The sequence below is a fragment of the Nicotiana tabacum genome, chromosome 4, assembly GCF_000715075.1.
Source record: "Nicotiana tabacum cultivar K326 chromosome 4, ASM71507v2, whole genome shotgun sequence".
NCBI lineage: Eukaryota > Viridiplantae > Streptophyta > Magnoliopsida > Solanales > Solanaceae > Nicotiana > Nicotiana tabacum.
This window is the reverse complement of record NC_134083.1, coordinates 26657792-26666314: the sequence shown is the minus strand read 5'-3', so window position 1 is coordinate 26666314 and position 8523 is coordinate 26657792.

Sequence of the window (8523 nt, the reverse complement as noted above, 5' to 3'; positions counted from 1 at the left end):
AGGCCTTAAGGCAGTTGCAATAGAGGAGCCAGTCTTGGCGCTACCTGACTTTGACATGACATTGCCATTATACTTTGCCATTATCCATATACTTTGCCATTACGGGTGTCTTGATGCATGATAAGCATCCCATAGCTTTTGAGAGCCGTAAGTTAAATGAGACAGAGCAGCGTTACACAGTACAAGAGAAGGAAATGACTGCCATTATGCATTGCCTTCATACATGGCGACATTATTTGCTTGGATCGAGGTTCGTGGTCAAGACTGACAATGCGGCTCCTAGCTACTTTCAAACGCAGAAGAAGCTCACACCAAAACAGGCTAGGTGGCATGATTTTTTGGCCGAGTTTGATTTTGCTGTGAAGTACAAGCCGGGCAAAGGTAACGTTGTGACCGATGCCTTGAGCTGAAAAGTCGAGCTTGCTGCCATCACTTTAGCAAGTTGGGACATTTGTGAGGCTATAAAAGAAGGCATGCAACATAATCCAGCATCCAAACAACTTATTGAGTTAGCCAACCAGGGAAAAACAAGACGTTTTTGGGTAGAAAACAACATATTATTTACCACGGGTCGGCGGGTCTACGTGCCTAAGTTTGGAGACATTAAACGGCCAATCATAAAGGAGAGTCATGACACAATGAGGGATGGTCATCCAGGTCAATGTCGCACTAGGGCCTTGGTTGAGTCAGTCTACTATTGGCAACATATGGCACAAATAAATCCCGAAATCTGGCACATATGACACAAATAAATCACAATATATACAAAATTAATAAAGCCAAATAAAAGTCAACATGTACAAGCTCAAATTCTAGTTTTCCCCATAAGAGTTGCCAGAGCTGTCACACCCCTATTAAACCCCAAAAATATATTATGTCATAGATTGTGGTAGATTAAAGAGTTTTTCCAATTAAAGTGACAAATTTTTGATAGGGATTATTTTATTTAAAAGGTCGCCACTTAGAATTGAGTTTTGGTGTTCCAAGTCACCTTATTGAATCCCTAATTAAAAGGAAATTGACTCTACTTACTATTGGTCTGCGAAAATAAAGTCTAGGTAAGGTTGTTGACCGGGGAGAAGGTGTAAGGCATATCCCTAATCAAGGAGCCAATGTTAGAGGTAAGTTCAAACAAAGGACATATCCCAATAGAAATGAGAATAGACCAACGAGTAGTTAGTAGTTGATTCACGAAGAGTCTAGTTATGGCTAGACAAGAGGATACAGACAAATCAACAGATTGTGCAAGATAAACATAGTGAAACCCAACATAGGGAATTCAGTCTCGCAAATACGATGACATCGTGATCCTTGAGAAATATTCAGATAGGAGTTGGGGTTGTTAAAGGTACAATATAAGTGTTACGAAAATAAAAGATGGTGCCACTGAGAAGACAGTCAAAAATTTCAGTTCAGAAGCAACCCTACAAGCACAAAGACACAAAGGTAAGTAACTAAGAATAATTATAGGTGAGTAAGAACATCAAAAATTCTTTGGGGTATACGATGTAATAACCTCGCAGCATTACAGAAGTAAAAGGGTATCCCTTAAGTACTACAAAGAAAGACTAGTTGAGAAAATACGGAAGAAGGCTTCAACTTAAGCATAGTGACATAGAGAAGAAATGGTATTCTAACAACAGTCTCACTACAACATTGTATGTACTCCATAAGAAAAGTGGCACCTATCGTGGCTAATGAACGGGAAGAAGAAAAAAATCAAAGGTGATATTTGAGATCATATGAGTTACAGGAAATTCTAGTATTCGTGGGCAATGCGATATGCTATGTATTCATGCAACAAGTGGCAGAATGACCAAGAAAAATAATTGCTTATGTTTATAGGCAACTAAGAAGGCACGAAAGGAAATCTATGGTGCTAGCAAGTTAAAGGAAGATTGCGAGTAGTATGAATAGATATGTGTAGGTTTCAAGCTAAAGTATCGTAGAGCGATAACAGTTTAGGTAGATAGGAGTAAGGATAAGTAAAGATGAGTGAGAAGGTGACAAGAATAGGTAAGGCCTCGAGATTAAGCCCATCAAAACAAGAGAGTTGATGATTTTCGTAAGTTATAGAAAGCTCAATATAGCCTTAATGAATGCAAAGGAGTCTAAGATTAGTAGTAGTTAGAAGAGATGGAATGCTGCCCTGGTAGTAGAATAAGGGTGTAAAAGTGATAGATAAGAGGATGACGTTTAGGCCTTTGATTGAGTAGCAATTTTAAGAAAAAGGGATTTCATGAGTTGCATGGGATTAGAACCCATATGATGAATCACGTTGGGATACTATGAAATATGGTTATTGAAGTATAGTATCGTCCCTAGGTGGATCAGGTAAATCACTTCTAATGTTCCCCGATGAGACATGAGCCTTAGTGACAATGTATTATGTAAGAAGTTTCAAGTTATCCATGGTAGATTTTGGATTAACATTAAGGTGAATCAACAATGGATGGATAAAAGTTACAAAGTATGAAATGAGATTAGGCCGTCATTCTTAAGATGAATAGTAATGGGAAAGAACTAAAAGACTTAGATTTATACATATAGGATAAGCAGCGAGAGAGTAACCTGGAGTTGGTAGCAAACCTAGGTAGTAATAAACCGAAGTAAGTGTTATGGTATAGTATATTCTACCTAGATGTAGTAAATCCATAAGCATAGATAACCGAGGCTATGAAACGAAATATAGCAATAGTCGTAAGTTGGTCAAAGTACCAAGCAAAGAACTTCATTACACCTATATATGCCCCGAGAGACATCTTGTCATAGTTCTGTAAATGTTCACAAAGTGAGGCCAAGAGATTGGCAAAAATCTGAAGGAAAAAGGAGATAATATCCGCGCATAAAAGGACAGAGTCATACAGGCTGCATCACAGAAGGTAGTCAAAGTTATGAGATTGGAAGAATTCCGACCACAAGTCATGATGTGGGAAGAGGCCTAAAGGGGGGAACAATTTCCTAGATGGTAAGGACAATATTAAATTATTCGCAAGATCTATAGGTTATGAGACTGATAAGCACATCAGTCAACATTTGAGCGAATGTCCCAAAGGGGGGGAATGATGTTACACCCCATATTTTTGTACGTGAAAGTATATCGTAAGTCAATTGATGTAAGCTAGGAAATGAGATCCTATTTGAAAGTATATGAAGTGATTTAATGTTGTTACACCCCGTAATTCAGACGTCACTGTCATTATAGGATTATCTAATGTAAGCTCAAAAAGGACGAAATCCTTCTACAAGAATAAGAAAGGTTTACCGAAGTCTTAAGTAAGTTAAGATGTATAAGAGACTTGTTAATCACGATTTAAATGAGTTTAAAGTTATTAATATGGCTATATATGATGTTTGGATATAAAATATAAAGTTTGAAAAAAATCGGATTTAAGTTGCGGAAAACTCGCGCTAAGATTTGCCTTGTAATAAGTCATTTTGAGAAATTAAATTCGTATGCTTTATGATGTCATTTTGGGACATATATCATATAAAAATAAAGGTATTTGAACCTAGTTTCCAATGGTCTAAACCATTTATTCATACGATATCGGGGTAGAGAAATATGAATTTTTAAAATAGGGTCGCAAAGTCACGTCGCCGCACTTCGGAAAAACTAGCAGGTTTATAGGCCAGGTTGCGAGGCCGTTTTCTCCCAATATATTGAGAGTTATAGGGAGATATTTATATGCAATTAAATACTCATGTATCTAGTTTCTAACTCTGCAAACCATTTGTCAATACGACATCGGTGCAGAGAGATATTTGCGTTTTCGCGAGACTTCGTAGGAAGCCCCTATGGGACCCACTTGGTCGGGGCCCGACCTTCACTTATTCTTATCTTGTTTTTGAGATGAGATTTGCTCATTTTTTGTCCTCATTCCAGTCTCACACTCTGCAAACCCTCCCAAATAGTTCCCCAAAGGCTCCAAACAAATTCCAAAGAAATACACCATAATCAAACATCAAAGTTAGCCTAAGTGAAGGAGAGAGTCTATATGGTGTTGTGATATGATTAAGGGTGCTTGTAAGCTAAGGGAAGATTTGGTTTGAGGTTTTCCAGATTATTTAAGGTATGTATAATACCCTATTTCTTGGGATTCATCTTATCTATGTGTTGGTTAAGTTATTTGGATGAAGATTACAAGATAACACTTGAAAGGGGAAGAGATGTTGTTATCTTTTGTTGGGTTGTTTTAAAGCTATATGTTATCTTTTGTTGGGTTGTTTTAAGGCTATATATATATTGTTATGGCTGGAAAATGGTAAAAATAACTTTATTATGATATGGTTTATGTTATTATGCATGTATATATGTTGATCAAGTGAATTGATGAAAGAAACATATGAAACTTGAGATTGCAAGTGAAGATTAGCTTAAGTCATTTCTACGGTGTTGTATTGACATTAAGGGATGTTGTAAGCTAAATATAATATAGATTTTGACTTGAATCCACTGTATGAGGTAATTATATTGTGTTCTTGCATGTGCTTAAGGTTATCTTGATGTTGATTAAGTTAAATTGATGAGCTAGATATGAACTAGTGAATAAAGTTGCTAATTGACGATAGTTGGAGTTGTGGATTATTTTCTTTGTTATAAATATATGGTATAAGGCTAGAATCATTGATGAATGACTTTATTATCATATTAATGATACTGTTAAGTTAAATTAAGGAGTATATAAGGGGTGATATGGGGTATACAGATTTCAATTGGAGCTTGCCGCTCGTCGTGAAGCAGTTGTGACTTGTTGTTATATGGTGTCTTGTTATTGATAATTATATATTACTGGATTGATCTGGTCATTGTTTTTGGTATATAGTATTGGAGGAAGCTCGTGTTACAGGGGAGATTCTGCCCATATTTACCTAAACAAGCTACTAGTTTAAGTTGCAGACTTAGCATTTACTCAACACTGATTTTGAATCTCCTTATGCTATGGTAGATTAAGTTGAGTAGTTTGAAGAATTTCTTTGAAGGTATTAAGGACTCAATGAAGTTAAGGTATGTTAAGACGATCCCTTATTTTCTTTTGACATGATCCATATGATACGACAAAATGAGCAAGCACGCAACTTTCACAAATGTATCTATTCCTAGAAGTACTAGGGTTGCCTATGTTCTTAATTCCCCAAATGTCCTACTATCATATCATCTGTTCATGGGTCCCATGACATTCCGAGAGATCTTATTGATATACTTCATTATGCATTGCATTCATTTATGCATGTATATTGACCTATGACCGTAATATACGCATATAGTATATATATATGGGGTATGGGAAAAGGTTATGGCGTTATATATGCACCACCACCTGATCAGCTAGTATACGTTGATGATTTCACCTACAGTGGATGAGATAATATGATGGGATGCCTTCAGAGGCTTGATGATGTTATGTACACTTATACCTATGCATGATGTGGCATTTATAAGCACATGCATGACATTATATATTTTTCATGATTCACAGAGCTATTAAGAATTACAGGTTGAGTTATTTACTCTATGTTTCTTTCATGTCTTTTATATACTACTTTCATGCCTTACATACTCAGTACTTTATTTATACTGACGTCCCTTTTGCCTAGGGACGTTGCGTTTCATGCCCGCAGGTCCCGATAGACAGGTTGAGAGTTCCTAGTAGGCTATCAGCTCAGCAAAAGGTGTTTGTGCACTCCACTTGCTCCGGAGTTACCTATTTGGTCAGTATGATTTGAAAATATATTGATTGGTATGACGGGGCCCTGTCTCGACCTTTATGACATTTATGTACTCTTAGAGGCTTGTAGACAAATGTCATGTATATGGATACTTGTATGGCCTTATCAGCCTATGTTTTTAGTATACAAATGATCATGTCGGCCTTATAGTCCCGTATGTCACATGTATAAGTTTCTATATCATGTTGGGTCGTCCTATGTCTAGTATTCCCTTATGTTTTATTCTGGTTATCTCATGACGTCACTTCTGGCCCATTTACCCATGATGGTATGATAAGAAAGATACATTACGTTGGTGCTCAGTTAGGTAAAGTACCGGGTGCCCGTCGCGGCCCATCGGTTTAGGTCGTGACAGTATTACTGAGAAGGAATGTAACCAGGGGTTGGTACCCTGTATTACTGAAAGGAAATGTAACCAGGGGTTGGCACCCTGTATTACTGAAAGGAAATTTAAGCAGTGGTTGGTACCCTGTATTACTGAGAAGGAATGTAACCAGAGGTTGGTACCCTGTATTACTGAAAAGAAATGTAACCAGGGGCTGGCACCCTGTATTACTAAAAGAAAATGTAACCACGGGTTGGCAACCTGTATTACTGAAAGGAAATGTAACCAGGGGTTGGCACCATGTATTACTGAAAGGAAGTGTAACCAGGGGTTAGTACGATGTATTATTGAGAAGGAATGTAACCAGGGGTTGGTACCCTATATTACTGAAAAGAAATATAACCAGGGGTTGGTACCCTATATTACTGAAAAGAAATGTAACCAGGGGTTGACACCCTGTATTACTGAATGGAATGTAACCAGGGTTTGGCACCCTATATTACTGAAATGAAGTGTAACCAGGGGTTAGTTCCCTGTATTACTGAAAGGAAATGTAACCAGGGGTTGACACCCTATATTACTGAAAGGATATGTAACCAAGGATTGGCACCCTGTATTACTGAAAGGAAGTATAACCAGGGGTTAGTACCATGTATTACTGAGAAGGAATGTAACCAGGGGTTAGTACCCTGTGTTGCTGAAAGGAAATGTAACCAGGGTTTAGTACCCTGTATTACTAAGAAGGAATATAACTAGGGTGGGTACCCTGTATTACTGAAATTAAATGTAACCAGGGGTTGGCACCCTGTATTACTGAAAGGAAATGTAACCAGGGGTTGGCGCCCTATATTATTGAGGAAATGTTGAGTCTCTCTAGGCAAAAAGGTTCTACCTGAGTTAAGCTACGTAAGACAACCTGAGAGAAAAATACTTCTACCTGGAGATATTGTTACACCCCATATTTTCGTACGTGGAAGTACGCCATAAGTAAATTGATATAAGCTCGAAAATGAGATGTTACATTCCGCATTTTCGTACGTTAAAGTTTCGTCGTAAGCTAATCGACGTAAGTTCGGGAGTGAGATTATTTTGAGATTATAAGCATTATGCTATTTCAAACAAGTGATAAGTGAATTCGTGAAGGTGAGAGGGTAAGCAAATCGAAGAAAATGAATTTTGTCGAAGTTTGCCATTTTGGGGATAAAATACGGTCCGAGATAAAATACCGACATTTACGGACTAATGCCATACAAGGTACCACATGACCATAATAGTAAAGTGTACAAAGTGTATTAAAAGTGAGTAGTATTTTGAGTAATTTAAGATAATTCTTAATTAGGTGGATAATTGGGTAATTAATAAATTTTAGTGGGAGATTAATTAAAAACAATCCTTGGATAAGGTTGAAGCCCCTAACGTGGCAGCCAATAAGAGCTAAAAGAATGGCTATTGAATTAAGAAGCAACATGGCACAATTGGAAGACTAAGGGGGCTAAGTCATCAAAATTAGTGGGGCCTACCAACTAACATTTTTGAAGAATTCATTTTAAAGTGCTAAGCTTCATTTTTGGATGCTAAAGCTTACATATGAGACTCCAAGAATTCAACCAAAATAATTCCTTATCATCTTAGCAACGTGGGTTGCTTCAATATTTCCTTCAAAACGTGAGATTTCAAGGCTCTTCAAGAATTCAAAGTATGATATTCCATAACGTCTTCAACACTTCAAAACCCTGAGATTTTAGAGCACCTTAATTAACATGAGATTTTGCAATATTAAGGGAATACAGTGTAATCTTTCTCAAGAGAATCGACTCAGGTATGTTAAGGTTATACTTTTTTTTCCTTTTGGCATGATCAATATGATACAAACGAAACGAGTAAATGCACAATTTCTATAAATGACTCTATTTATAGAAATACTAGAGATGCTTATGTTCTTGATTTTTCATGTGTCATATTATTCTATCATCTGTTCATGGGTCTCAGAAAATACGTAAGTTGATAAAGTTTATTTCGTGATATTACTCAAAGGCATAATGGTCTTATGACACTCCAAAAGATTTTATTGACGTACTTCTCATGCATTGCATTCATTTACATTAACCCATGACCAGATGGCGTTATATACGCATATATATGTATATTATATGTATATGGGATATGGAAAAAGGTTACGGCGTTGTATACGCACCACCACCTGATCAGCTGGTATACGTTGATGATTTGCCCACAGTGGCCGAGACGATATGATGGGATGCCCTCAAAGGCTTGATGATGTTATGTACGCATATACCTATGCATGGTATGACATTTGTACGCATATGCATGGCATTGTAAATATTATTGATTCCCAGAATTATTCAGACTTACATGTAGAGTCTTTTACTCCATGTTTCTCATGTCGATTATTTACTGATGTTCATTCCTTACATACTCGGTATATTATTTGTACTGACGTCCCTTTT